Source organism: Arctopsyche grandis, chromosome 8, assembly GCF_051622035.1.
Source record: "Arctopsyche grandis isolate Sample6627 chromosome 8, ASM5162203v2, whole genome shotgun sequence".
NCBI classification, from domain to species: domain Eukaryota; kingdom Metazoa; phylum Arthropoda; class Insecta; order Trichoptera; family Hydropsychidae; genus Arctopsyche; species Arctopsyche grandis.
Window position 1 is genome coordinate 31,584,191 of NC_135362.1, and position 15,334 is coordinate 31,599,524.

Sequence of the window (15,334 nt, forward strand, 5' to 3'; positions counted from 1 at the left end):
CACACAACCACAATTAGCCATTGTTTTCCCAGCGGTGCAGAGCTCTTAGGCTTCGGCGTTTTTATTAAACTAAATTTTCCGACACGAAGAATGGACTTCGGACGTACCTGGACTAGCATTCGTTGGAACGTATGAATGAAGAGCGGTGATGACTATGCAGGGAATCATACGAATAGCTCTCGATGGTGTGTGGTGCATTCGTCAGCTGCAAGAATGCAACGCACTATGGGTCGGATTGCCGATTCATGTGTTCTATGGAATTTTTTTTCAATTTGTAGCATGTTTATTACATTCGATTTCGATTTTATTTTTGTCGATTTTCCTAAAGTGACAGACATACATATAATATCATCATCATTATCATTCACAGCCATTCGCTACCCACTGCTGGATGAAGACCTTCCCAGCATGCTTCTATTCGTCACTTTTACCTTTTTATCATTCGAGCACTTCTTTCATCCATATATCGTCGGTTATTTTAGCTACGTGTCTGTTGCCCTTTCAATATTTACAAAAAAAATATTGATATCATAAGTATTATATTATATAAAATAAGTCCCATATTCAGCGTTTTTTTCGTTTTCATCAGTTAGACAACTTATCATAATTACAAACCGAAGAAGTAGTAGGTGGTGGTTCTTTATTTTATTTATTTTTTACAAATATACCAGGAAGGCTTTACAGGTAAACCCCAATGCGCCTTCCTGGCCAATTACAAACAATGCAGCATTTTAATTATGTACAAGTCGTTGAATTACGAGATACTGAAAAACTCGCAAATTAACGAGACATTCATGAATTGTTCATAAATTTTATTGTACATTAATCATACTTAAATAGTGGTGAGATAGTAGGTAGGGAGGATTTTTAGCCAATTTTAATCGGGAACCGTTTCAACAATGAGATCAGAGAAAATTGGCAAACTCTGATAGGAAACGATCGACCTGGAGTCACAAATATCCAAGTCTGACCAGCAGCACTACAGATGTACTCAGAAAAGTTCTTTTCAATCGAGGTCAGCTCATGGGATCGAACCCGGCGCCTCTCGGTGTTAAGAAGAAGCTTAACGACCGAGCAATGCTGCTGGCTAACTACATATATTTATAGATATATCACACATTAAGCTAATGGTTTAAGCTTTATTATAATCAATTATATATTTAACTAACTGCTCTCTCATTTTTGAAGTGTACCCAAACTTCAAAAATGAAAATATAACTGTACCCAGTGAAAATGTAATTAGTTGAGGTAGGACCGGAAGCATGTTTTTTCCAGGAAACAGGGCAAACTACAAAGCTAGAGAGCATAAAAAGGTTCATCATAAAAATGAACAAAGCACGGCGAACAATGAACAAATAACGGCGCAAAGTTGATTTCAGTGATGATTTCAGTGAAACGTCAGTGTAATTCGCTGCTGTTTTAATTCCACTGTGACATATATAATACATATGTATGTTCAACATACATAACGGTGTAGTAAATTTAAATAATTTTGAATATTAATCGTAGAGTGAGTCGATCAATCCCACAGTGCGTCGTTGAACTCGTCGGACAAAACGTCCTCGACCCACTATATGTATTATTAATCGCACGCTGCACTTTACGATGCATTGTTTTTTCTCGATCGACGTTTTTAGTGCACCTAGCGAGCGCGTCCGACATATAAACTGTACGTACATACATATAATAAATATGATATTTAAGTAGTGAGCATATGCGTGCAAGAGTAGTGTGGTAGGCCGTTATTATCACGTGTAATAATTTCAAACGCGCGCACACAATAGATTTCGTGGATGTGGAACGTATAATTAGCGGATCGACTTTGGTGGCCTTTTGTCCGTTTCGATTTGTTTAAAAATCGAGTGTGTTAATTAAAATTCGTGTGTTCGAAGATCGTTCGCGTTTGTGTGTGTTGCAATGCATGGCCGAAGAATTGCATCGTTTCGATAATGGGATCCTTTCAAAATATTTCGTTCGGTTTGTTGGTCTGCGATTGCAGTTGACGGGTTAAGTAAGTAGTAGTGTGCAATTCTGCACCGGAGGCGTTTTGTCTGTCTGGTCGATGTTTAATTAGATTAAAACGTCTTAAGAATCGATAAGCCAAATTGGAATGCATTGTTTTGAATCATACTACAGTTGCATTCTTTGAAATCTTGATCTAAATTATTTTATATGCATCATACCTAATGTGACCATACGTCCCGTTTTGAACGGGACCGTCCCGTTTTTAGGTAGCCTGTCCCGTTGTCCCTGAGCCCAGCTTCGGGACGTCGAAATGTCCCGTTTTCAAAAAGAGGGTAACATCTTCGAAAGATCTGGAAGTTGCTGCGACGGATGGCGCCTGGGTTTATCATATGGTGCAAGAAAACCATAGTTTTCGCTCAAACGATTGTGCTTCAAGTTAATTCAAACATGGTTTGAACAAAAATTTAGATGTGCTCGTACGAAAACAGAAGCTATTGTTGTAAATATTTTAGCGCCAATAGTAATGGGTGAATTAAAAGATCGTCTCAACGAATGCACTTGTGTTACTATATGTATATTAACTGATGCTTCAAACCACGGAACCGAGAAAATTAAGAAATCCTGCCAAGAATTTCATTCTTATTTAAAAGCAAACCCAGTAATACTAATAAGAAAATTTGTTCGTCAGAAAAATTTAAAACAAGATAAATTTTTTATATTTATATTATTCATTCCTGTTCTTTTCTTTTCTTCATCAACAGTCCTGTTCTTTTTATTAATAAATAAAAACTATAAAAAAAATACGCGGTTTCTTGAATACACATACTATTACGTAAAAATTGTTAGATGTCCCGTTTTGAGGACAAAAATAAATGGCACATTAATCATAACTATAGGCAAACCGGTCTTTATATGTAGTATGGGACTTACGTAAAGCTTAAGGGCGAAATCACACAGCGTGGGATGTGGGACGTGGTTTTTTTAAGATAGTTTTAAACATATAGAAAAAATGTGGTGTACATGGTACCGTCTTTTCAAAACAAAACATTCGAGCTGTTTCGTTGTAATTCTAGAGTAGTGTTTATCCTTGCTGTGAATACGGTGAGTAAAATTTCCTGTGATGTTTATATCGTAGGTCCTTGTATGCATCCAAGCAGACGGAATTGGACTATTTACATATAATAAACATATTTATATATGACAGGATTATTTCGTGACACTGTTCGCTATAAATCGAACTGACACCCAATGCGCATGCGCTCATATATAATATAATATTGTTTTATTCTATTTTATTTGTTCTTTTGTTTTTGAAATTTTCTTCAACGCCGCCATATTGGGCAGTTCCTTGTTCGTGTTCGCGTACGCGTTTATGTCTCTTCAGAGGTGAAATAAGAAGAGGCATTAGATCGGGGTAAGTGATCATTTAATTGTTTATCAAGGGCCTATGCTAATGTGTACATATGCTAGTATGTATGTATGTATATACAAGCAGTCTTTACTATTTTCTTTGCGACTGCCAGATGTATTTCTTCAAGGATGCTGAGTATTGGTTGGTCATCGAAATAATCGGGATTAGGGGTAAAAACACAATACTTTCATGAATGAACTTGAAAACGTTCAGTCTCTCTTGTCGTCTGGTCCTGTTCAGAACTAAACGTTTTGGTTTTCTGATTAGTTTTTATTGTGATTCAAACTTTCAACACTATGTCCCGAATTAGTATGGTTTATATAAAGGCTGATAGAATTAAAGAGCGGCTGATTTAAGTTTGCACACAGACGGTCGAACTCCTAGGCGCGGCCCTGGTACGTACAGACCGATGTTAAATGTAATTGCAAGCCTAAATGCAAAAGTAGGTATAAACCTCCCCGGCAGAGATAAAAAGGAAACGACAGATCTTATTTGAGATATTTAATTTATTATTTATTTATTTTATTAAAAGACATATTATATTTTATATTAAAAACCCCTGTCAACTGCGTCTATAGAAAAAAATTGGATGTGACCAACCCACGATTTTATCTAAAGAATATAAGAAGGTAATATACAAAACAAAATAAAATTTCGCCTTCGAATTCGAAGGCGGCCAAAAGAAACGATACTCTTAAAAAATAAATTATACTCTTAAAAAATACGAAACAAGTCATTGTACTTTTTAAAATGCATTTAGGTCATCTTGTATACTTGTGAATTGCTGTTGCAAATTACAACTTGAAACACACCCGATAATTCGGGGAAATACCGGGATAACAGGTATAGCTTCGATTCGCGCAGAGCTAGGTCTTTTATGTTCTATTGATACTGCCAAATGCATACTTCAAGGATGTTGAATATTGGTTGGTCATCGAAAAAACAATGTCCTATATATGGGATTAGGCATAAAAACACTATATTTTCATTTCATGAACTTATAGTGCCGTAACAACGCATTGGCAACGGGGCGGTTGCCAAGGGCGCTGGATCCAAGGGGCGCCTTACGCACCCTCGCCTAGAGATCACGATCAAGAAATACATATTATACATATAATATAAGAAATCTTACTTATTTAAAATAAACGATGAAACAATTTTGGGCATTACCATAAAAGAAAAAAAAAACTATATTAATCTCTCGATTCCGCTCAATCCCACAATCCCGCTATCTTGGAGAGACTAAAATTCTGGGTCCCGGGAAAATATAGGGTTTTGCGTAAGCATGACATATTTTTGCCAATTAGGGCTAAATCAAACGTGGTCATGAACTCCCCCCTCTCGAGAGTTGTTCGACTCCTAACTTGCTGGCACATTACTTGTACGTCTTAAATGCCAATTATGTACATATGTTGAGTTGGTGGAACACATCCTAAATAGCACGATATTATTTTTCAATCTTATTTATTTGTTTTTTATTATATGTACATATTTCTTACTTTTTTTATGATTTTTATTATTCTTGATTTGTTTTAACTTATATTTGTATTATAAACCAGTGGTGTAGTCGGGCCAGGTCGCCGCCCTGGTACTTTGATATAAAAATTGTTTTTCGAGTATTTTTACTTACATATATTTCATATCAAATTTTGTGTACCAAATATTGTGAGCAGACTCTCGTTTCAACATTCGGTGACTACAATAACAACCGTATCCTCGCCCAAATGCTCATTTTAGTACAGAAAAAACAGCCCAACAACAACCCACTGAAAAAATTATAGACACTTTGAATGATGCCGAAATCGAATCATCTAACAAAATTTTCAGAACTGTATATTATATTGCAAAAAATAATAAGACTTATTCAGACCACTTTGGTTGACTTTTTAATTTAATTGACCGACCTGGTACTTTTTTACTAAGCACTACACCACTGATTATAACTAGAGGTAGGACTGGAAGCGTACCGTTCTTTGTTTATTTCTCGCCGTGCATTGTTCATTTTTATGATGAACCTTTGTTAAAGGTTCGCCGAATCATTTTTTTGCACTCTAGCTTTGTGAATAGACCCAAAACGCCCTGATGCCTGGAAAAATCACGCTCCCTATCCGCCCTTTAGTTCTAACTAGAGGTAGGACCGGAAGCGTGCTTTTTCCAGGAATCAGGGAGTTTTGGGTCTATTTGCAAAGCTTGAGTGCCAAAAAAAGGTTCATCATACAAATGAACAATGCACCGCGAATAATAAACAAAGAACGGCACGCTTCCGGTCCTACCTCTAATTATAACCCAAGTGTCGCTTTGGGGCTACCTGTCAAGTCTCTGTGGTATTGATTTTTAAAATACAATAAAGAAAAAAAAATAATGTATGTATTAGGGTTTCTGACCCAGGTCGAGCCGGGACAGATATTCTCGGGAATTCACGGAATTTTTGTTGTCCCGTGTCCCGTGAATTTTTATCTCGAATCCCGGGAATTAGATTTAAAAAAATCTTGAAAACATACAACATTTTCACGACTACACGAAGGGAAACAATAAATCAAATACACAAAGAATCGTAAAATATTCTCTAAAATTAAAATCAAAGAAAGAAGAAACCTAAAACTGATTTTTTTTAACACAAATTTTAAATAATTCTGATTTTATACCGAACAAAACATTCTTATAATGTTGTAATAAAAGCGAATGTATGTATATCTTACGGTGAAACTATTATGAGGCGAGTTTTTCCTAATTTTCCTAATCCTTTTTGTATTGACGATTCCACAATGGAAGAAACTCTTTTGGTTTCGGATGAAGATGAAACAATTGTGTGTTTGACGATGAATGAAGAATTAAATAAGGAGTTAGCAAAGACGAATATACAAAATAACGTAAATAAAAATAACCTCGACTTTAAAAAAGAAATCAAAATATATGTACATACTGACAGGAGAAATAATAGATAATTTAAAAAAAATGTTTTCGTCCCTTTTAACAATAAAACCAACTTCGACTTCAACTCTTCAACTGAAAGAGTTTTTTCCATTGCTGGAAATTTTTGTACCAAATCTTGAAATAGACTTTCGGATTCTCATTTAAATATTTTAGTATTTTTAATAAGCTACTTTAAATAAGTTTACTTTTATAATTAAATTTTTTCGAGTTAATAGATACATATATTACATATATAATGTATTGTTTTGTAAAAAAATATGTTTTTATTAATAAAAAATATATAAAATTGAAAAAAAAAAGTTTTTTTCAAGGATCCCGGGAATCCCGGGAACGATCCTAGGTTCCGTCCCGTGTCCCGGGAATTGAAAAAGTTCGGGAAATCAGAAACCCTAGTATGTACGTAGCTGACGAACTCTACGGGTCGTAAACAACGTGTGCCGCGAATATCAATGACGATGATGAATATCGAATTAGGAGTGTTTGATTTTTTTTGATTTTTAAATGCTTTTTATTATTACGAAATTATGTTCACAATACATCTTATATCTATTTTAATAGCTACTGATCTACTGATCATTTTTTATTTTACAATGTAATTTAATTTGGTTAGTAATCACAGTATTATATTATTCTAATGTTAGTCTACAGCATAATAGGAAAAAGAGCTCAAAAACCTATTTACAATCCTTATAAATGTTCATAATACATCTAACACATAATATTAATTAAAGACTCTTTAGAGAGTGGATGACCTAAAGCAGATTGTGTTTAGGTAATCTGTGTGTTATACCTGAAGGGTATAGACATTTTGTTGTAATCACCGAGACTCTTCACAAGTGTGTTCTATTGCTTGAACTTTTGTTTTTATATGAATTGTACGTATAATATGTATTAATTTCATGTATAGTTATTATTTTGTTTCTTTTCTGTTATATTTTTGACCATTGCGGCGCATTAGGAACTCCTGTAATGCCACAATGGTCCAAACTCCAATGGCATTTTCAGCTACCAATTCTGAAACGGTCTCGTTCTGAATCGCATCTCTGTATGTTAAATATGTTAAAAATTCTAAAAATGCTGCTACTGAAAGGATATATTCTTTAAAGCAACTTTGTAAATTCCCTATTTAATTTAAGCTTTACAAAAAAAAAAAAAAAAACTAAAAGGTTTATTTTAAATATATATATATACAAAGATTCGCCTCGCCATTGAATATATAAACATTTTATTTTAATTTGGCGGCCATTTACGGGTCTTTTTAAATTTAATAATAATTAGGAGTGTGTTTTGTTTGCAAAAGTCCAAAATAAGCCACCATCCAATTTTATTTTGTCCGGGAGTGGGGTGGTGGTTCGCTGTCGACGTACGGCCCTGTGCGTCAGGTCAGAGTGCGGCCGCAAAGTGGCCCGTTTTCAGGTGCGCGGCGCGGCGCGGCGCGTCCTTGCAAGGCGACGGGTGTGCGCATGCGCGCGCGCACCTGCGATCGTCACGTGCCCCCTCCCCGCCGCGGCCCGCCTCCTCCCCGTTTGGCCCCTCGCGCCGCCCCCCGCCCTGTCCGCCCCCGCGCGTCGCTTTTCCGGCTACCTGCGCGCGCCAGTCGTCGCCCGGCGGTCGGCGCGTGCGCATCTCGACTCACGTGCGTGCATCTCTGCCGCGCATCTCTACACTCACTCGACACTCACAACAATACGCTCCGACGACCGGTTCGTTCGCTTCCGGAGCGACCTGTGACCCGCCGTGAACCGTTTCTGTGAACTCGAGTGACACCTCACCTCACCTCACCTCACCTCACCTCACCACCACTCAACACCACCACCCACCACCCCCACGATACGTTGGACGTTTACGTTTCATCTTCATCATCAGCGTTGTCGTTGTCTTCTTCCTTCGTACATACACACGGTAAAAAATATTGTTATATACTCTACCTACATACATACACACTAGTGTGTAGGTACACGTGTCAAATTGTCAAAAAAAAAAAAACTTTCGTGTGATCGTATCCATTATGATACACGGTGTGTTTACTATCGTTCGTCTATGAAAACTTTGCATTGCTGTTGTTTTGTGTACCTTTTCGATAAAGTTGTTGTCACGTTGCTCTGAATGTTTTGATTTTTTACTATGTATATGGTCCACTTGGTAAAAAATTGATCTAAAATTTTAGACTTGAAACTATGCCATTTTGCGCGGTTTCTGTCGACGATCGATTTCTATTATAGTTTGATGGCGAAAAATAATCGCAATAACCACTAGTGAAAATTTTTCGGTCACGTTGACGTTTGATAGGTACTTGATACGGATTTGTTTGACTTTTCGACACGCACTCGTTGGATGTTGGATTTTAATTGTTGTTGTTGTTGTTGTTTAATTCTAATGGATGTTGCGTTTGACAGCTGAATGTATGTATGTATAGGTATATACATACATAGTCAACTATAACGTGCTACATATGTAGAACTGTTCCGCAAAAAGGAAAAACAATGAAATTGTATTATTCATTTTCTTTTTGATGAACTGATGCATATATTTTTTTTGTTAAGATGCACTTTATATTCTATCAGTTGATGTGACGAATTTAATCCTTCTTATAATTTATACAAAAAAGTTTAATCAAGTTTGTGAAAAAAATCTACCGATGCCTCAGTTAGTAACCACTCTCAACCTTTTGAGCATTCGACCGAAAGTTATTTCTTTGCAATTGTATGTAAGTTCAGGTATGTTTTTTTTTTTTCTCCTCTTGGGTGTCTCTTCAAGTTAACAGGTATTTTATTTATTCTATTGGGTTGTGCGTGTACACTTATAAATAGGTTTTTGAATGTATTGCTGCGGATATTGAATGGTCACATGTCGTGTTTGGAATAATATTCCAATTGTGAGTTTATTTGAAAAATTATGTGCCTACATACATACATATATACACATTTTCCCCTTCCAAATGTGGTTCAATTATACAATAAACGATGCACAAAGATTCGGTGTGTGTATGTGTATAAATGTATAACATCATAATACGGCGTTATTAATCTTATTGTAACAACTTTCACGCTCGTAGCGGTCGATTTGGTTTAACTCAGGTGCTTCGTGGCAAAAAATAGTCTTATTAATTTTTTTCCGTGTCGTTTAATACCTCAGGGCGCTAACGCTTCTTTTTGCACGGTGAACTTTTTTAGATCGGCCATTCTGCCGACTTTTCTTGCTTTTTTTTGCTTTCATTTTTGATATTTGCAATACGTAGTTGACGCGAGGAAATTTCGTCAAAATCGGTCAACCGTAATTGGCCAGTCGTAAAAAAAAAGTAAATTATTTGCTTATGTATATTATTTCATAAAATTGAGTATATCATGTGTTGGTCACGCCTCGGTTTTTCCTCTACTCTTAAGTAATCACTTAATGATTTTTATTCTGTTTTTACACTTAACAGCCTCGTTCGAATCAAACGATCTCGAGTCGAATACAAAATGTTATCGGGTACGCGAGTCGAATAAATCATTTAAAAATATTATCATACTTAGCCCTGATTTTCAACGTGTATGTATAAATTGCGTAGAGGTTTAAATAATTTTTCGCACATGCAAATTACGGAGATTTCACGTGCTATAATATTTCATGCTTATTTTCGCATAACAATAACGTCGTTTTGATTTTTCCATCACAATGAAGATATCTCTACATATGAAATGTGCAAAAAAAAGTATTAAATTTCTTTATTATGCGACACAGAAATAAGATTCGCTACAGTTGAATGTGATCTTTCGCATAATTACGTCGCTGTTGGTGAAAATTTGACATTTTTGTTTTCGCTGTGAACTTTTGTGTGATGCATTTGACCTTTTCGATATCGCAAGACCGCAGCAATTTTGTCAGTAGGATGATGCCAAATATCAAAATTTTAACACGACAGTATACACGGTTTAAGTATGTTGCTTCATTATCGCCATCGCCGTATAAATTCTAGACAAGACAATAAATACGTGTGTTTAAAATGTTTATTCTCAATCGCATTGCCTCATTCGATGAAAAGGAGATTTCTGGCTCAAGTGCACGAAATCGATTCGGTTGTGTAATCGTCGTAAAAATTTACAATGTATCAAAATTTTATCCTTGTTCTATTGCTAATAGCACTCAATTTAATTCGGGTCACCGACTATTATCACTATCCTATTGTTATCGCCAGCCAGGTCGGTTGTCGGCTTATCGCATTGTCGGTTTTGTCGACGACACTTGTCTCCGACACTTGCTTACTTTACACTCATTAGCTTATGTAGGCATTTGAATCGTCTTCTTGGATTCGTGGAATAGTGTTACGCTGACGTGCCCTATCATTAATTCTAAAAAGAAAATATGACGTAGTGAGATTCGAGTCCAAATTGCGAAGTGAACTCGAATCCACCGATTGCTATTGGTAAAACTAATTAATACGTTTGGTTTTACATTTTAGATACGAGAGATTTGCGAAGTTGAAGTCTTCATAGTAGAGACCTTCCAGATTTTTTTTTAATATTTTGCAAAAGATGATGATTTGTATGATTTTTTTCATATTGAAATGTATGTATTTCATAAATTGTGTGACAAGGTATTGAAATTGATATATATTTTGAAAGTTTTGGCTAAAAAATCGGTGCTAAAACTGAACATTCTATTCGCTAAAATGAAACACGAAAATGCTAAGATTGAATAAAAAAGTAGATACGGGATCTTTTTGCAAATCTTTGGGTATATTTATATCATCATGTGTTTTGTTACATTGATAAGCTGCAAACGGGTCAAAAAAACTTGAGAAATTCACCGTTTGATTTTTACTTGAAAAGATCCGCAAAAATATACTTAATAATTATATAATCTGTTGAAATCAAAATCATACTAATACATACATATATTGTAAATAAGGTTTGAATCTTGAATTATTGTCGAATTAAAACCGTTATTGAAGGAATTTTAGTGTTAATTTTGATTGCCTAATAATATTTGCAATTATATGGAATTAATTTTGTCCCATCTTTATTTTGTCGATATGTCGTTTCGCATACATATGTACATACATATAATGCCATGTCACGTAACAGTTATAATCTTATTTGGAAATTTGAAATAGAAATACGGACATCATGTAGGCGTTGTCAATATTCAATCTTAATATTTATACCTCCATATATCGTTTGACATTTTAATACAATACATTCAGCATAATATCGACGAAAATATAAATGGAATATTTTTATTATTTATTTTGAGTGAATGAAAATGTGCGCGAAAATTATATAACATTAAATATTTAACACATTTTCCCCACCGTTGGCATAAATCAATTCGAAATCGTAAATTTCTACACTTATCCGCGCTAAATGCTTTAAATTATTTTAAGGCTCCCGTTTTAAAATGTTATATTATGTTGTTTGCGATCATCAATCAAGCGGACGTTTAAACAGTTTGCCGGTTGACTGTTGAATGACCGCACACGGTAACCGTTTGTGTGTGTGATTTAACTCGTTCGGAAAAGGTTAATGGCAATCCGTATGTACCAAATTAATGATAAATATTCATGTGGTCGATTTTAAAAGTGATCCAATTTCTGATCTGGTAGTTTTAAAAATAATGTATGCAAAACTGCGGAGGTTGTGGTCGTTCTCTCACGGCAATCGATTCAACAGTTGACAGCTAATGGATACGGCTTAATAAATCTTTATGTGTATGTATGTATATATTTTTTTATCATTTTAATGTTTGTATATGTATCTAAAGGCGTGTACGTGTGTTTAAGTTCAGATGCTCTTAACCAGTGACATTTGTACACTGCCGAAAAAAAACAACAACCAAGTAATAAAAACTGTATCGGCTCTTCTTGAGCGCGTGGAATATTATTTATAAATAAAATATGTATTTTTTTATTCAATATGATTGGCACTTTACACTTGCGATTAAAAATAAATAGGTTTTTCACACCGTTAAGGTCATTTGCGATAAATTCGTCATGAAAATTTTCTATTCGTCGTAAAATTATTATAATATATTTCTAGCGTTTATGCGCAGATGCTTAATGTTTTTTTTTTTGTATTATTATTTTATTGAGTAAAATATTGTTTTGACCCATTCGACACGTACATACATACATATAACCTTTGTGCTCGGCTTCGGTGTGAGAGAGGACACGGGTTAAAGTTTAAAGATTTCGAATATTGTAATCGACCGAAACAATAAGTTTATGCGTATATTTTTTGTGAACGATATTTATTTAAAATACAATATGTAAGGGAAAAAATATAAATTCCCAGTCAACAGTTTTAGTTATAATTATATTTTTCAAATACGGTTCAATATGTACATATGTACTTATCTTGAATTTGAATATCAGATTTTTAATTGTTTCTTTTTAGGCGTATTATTAATATAAATAAATTAAATTAATTACATATAAAACACATACAGAGGTGTGACACAATGGATGGACCACTAAGGTTAAATGGTAAAACAAGCTACTGAATGCAAATATGAACAAAAATTTGTGAAATTTAAGAATGAATATGCTTGTTAGGGTTCAGGTAGTGACTCAAGTTGAATAGAAAAATAAATACATAGGTCAAAGGGTGATGCAAAATCGGTCAATTAGCAGTTTTTCGCCTTAAGCGGTGTTAATACGTTTCGGGAAATAAATTCATATTTTATTTCACATAAGATTTAAATATTTATTTCATTAATAAACCTTTTTTTGTTTGTTACTAGTTTATATTACAATTGTTCGCGTGTTTTTAATATATTTTTTTTGTATATTAAGTGATTTTTAGTTGTTTTCAAAGACCACCTAAAAATAAAATGATTGGACGGTGTTAAATTTTCAATCGCTAAGATTATTGAAACCAAAGTATATTTACATCAATAAATTGGTCCATCCATTGTGTCACACCTCTGTATATGTATCGATGGTTTGCTTGTTACGATATTTTTTATATGGGCTATAATATAAACGCATTAAAATAGCCAAAGTTCGATCTATTATAATATATTTAGCATTTAAATATTAAACTTGATTTACTCGATATGATTCGCTCGCGCCGACATCGTTCTTCTACCTAATCGGCCAAAACATCGTTGATGCAATATGTCAAAATTTATCAAGGTTGGTCCATTAACACTTCGTATATGGTCAACGGCGTAAAAAAATGGTTGTCTATCACTGTCGCAAACTAACAGTCGACCTTTCCTTCACCCGGGTTGCGTTTAGCTGTTTACTATGCGGTTGGGATCACGCTTGTGACCATAGTCAGTGTGTTTTATATGTCCTGATAGCGTCATTATACCCCGTGTTTTTTTTTTCTGATCGGTGAAAAAAAAATGGCGGTTCTGGTCGTTAATGTCAACGGGTCGCATAAATCCATTCCATGATGGAAGAAATCGTATTATGTATTTCTAATGTCGCGCACATACCATTCTTTACGCTTTGCTTTTTGCGATCCATTGATAATATATTCGCTTTTATAAGAGCGGGTCGAAGTCAAAGGGTTAAAATGTGCGCAACGGTCGAGCGATTGACAATTTGCAACTCATTGGAGTCTTTAAGGTGTTGATGAAAATTGTGTAAAGTGTCGTTTTTATGGATTGTGACCTTTGTGCGTTGCTTATACCGATTACGCATTTGTGTGGAAAAAATCTAAAACAGACAACAAACGACTTTCTCCATTATGTTGATAGAAATTAATTCAAAAGATATGGTTTGTGTGTATTTTGTTTTCCTACTAATTACTCTTTTTTTTTGTTTTTGGTCATCGCATATAATTAGATTGATTCTAAGGCAGTGGTTTTCATTTTGGCGAGTCATATCGTATGAGAAGTGTGGAAAATTTTATGCTAAAATACATACGTCATCGAAAGAAAACCGCTTACAGTATTTTTGCATAGAAAATTAAAGTATAGTTTACGAATGTGAAAAGTTAAATAATTTAAAGTGCAGAAAATGCAGGTGCAAATACGCAATCATTCGTGTACTCGATTGACTTGTCTATCTTGATTTAATTGTCAAATAAACGTTTTTTATTTTAATCATCTGTCATAAAATAATGCTTTTTTTGATGTAGATATGCAGTTTTTATCACGAAGAATCGATGTTTTTTCCGTATCTTTTAAGGATTGTGGAAAGAAGAGTCTCTATCATTTTTAGTAGATAAATTTATTACATAATATCTTTAGATGTGTATTTTACCTTTTATTAGTTACTGGTTTTCGGGATGGTTAATTTTGAAAAAAAAACTCAATGGGTTCCGAATTTTTTTTAAATCCATCTTTGGTCTCATTTCGTAGTCTAAAGTTAAAAACTTTATACTTTACATATGACAATACTTTATACTTTAGATATGTCATTCCAATTAGTTTTATATTATGATTAATTAAATTTGAAATTAACTCGTATCACTTTATGTTGATAACCGTTGAAATTTAGTTTTTATTATACATACATATGTAGGTATATGATAACTTACATATATTCCAAACGCTAGCTCATTTAATGAAATAGAATTTTCAATAATTATAACTATATTAATGTTCGTTTATATGATGTTTGAGCATCGGTCCGTATGAAAACTCGGCAATGCCTCGCTAATGCTCGGAAAATGTGGAAAATGCCGTGCGATAAGAGGAAGTGGGTCAAACGAACGCTATCGGCGCATTCGCCCTCGAACGACTCGTTGATAATAAGAAGCCAATAATAATTGAAGACTTTTCGGCGATGTTTACACCTGTGCTCGAAAAGGCTCTTTTCATCAAAATTACTATTTTATAGTAAACACGCCTTTGCGTGTGCAAAAATGTCATGTTTCGACGCGATAAACGTCCTCTTAGAGTGCATAGATAAGACGAACACGCCAGACGAATATATCTTATCTGCGATTTTGACCCCGATTCGATTGTTATTAATCCGCGCATCTACATATTTATATTCAGATGTCGGATGTTTTTAATAATACATCTAGATTTGGAGTTAGCGATTCGTATGTAAATGAATCGATGTCATCTTTCAGACGTGTAACAATA

General features: G+C 34.5%; 1 protein-coding gene across 4 annotated transcripts in view; it reads left to right on the plus strand.

The window, feature by feature from the left end:
- Positions 1-15,334, plus strand: part of LOC143916081 (uncharacterized) — a 253,337-nt gene that overhangs the window by 110,702 nt on the left and 127,301 nt on the right. Inside the window, exon 1 of one of the 4 annotated variants that reach the window (XM_077436974.1) lies at positions 7,905-8,212. The exons of 2 other annotated variants lie outside the window; for them this stretch is intronic. The gene's annotated coding sequence lies outside the window, so the exon portion shown is untranslated. Of the gene's footprint in view, positions 1-7,904; positions 8,213-15,334 lie in introns of those variants that run through there. One more of the 4 variants, XM_077436975.1, reaches the window with a different exon arrangement.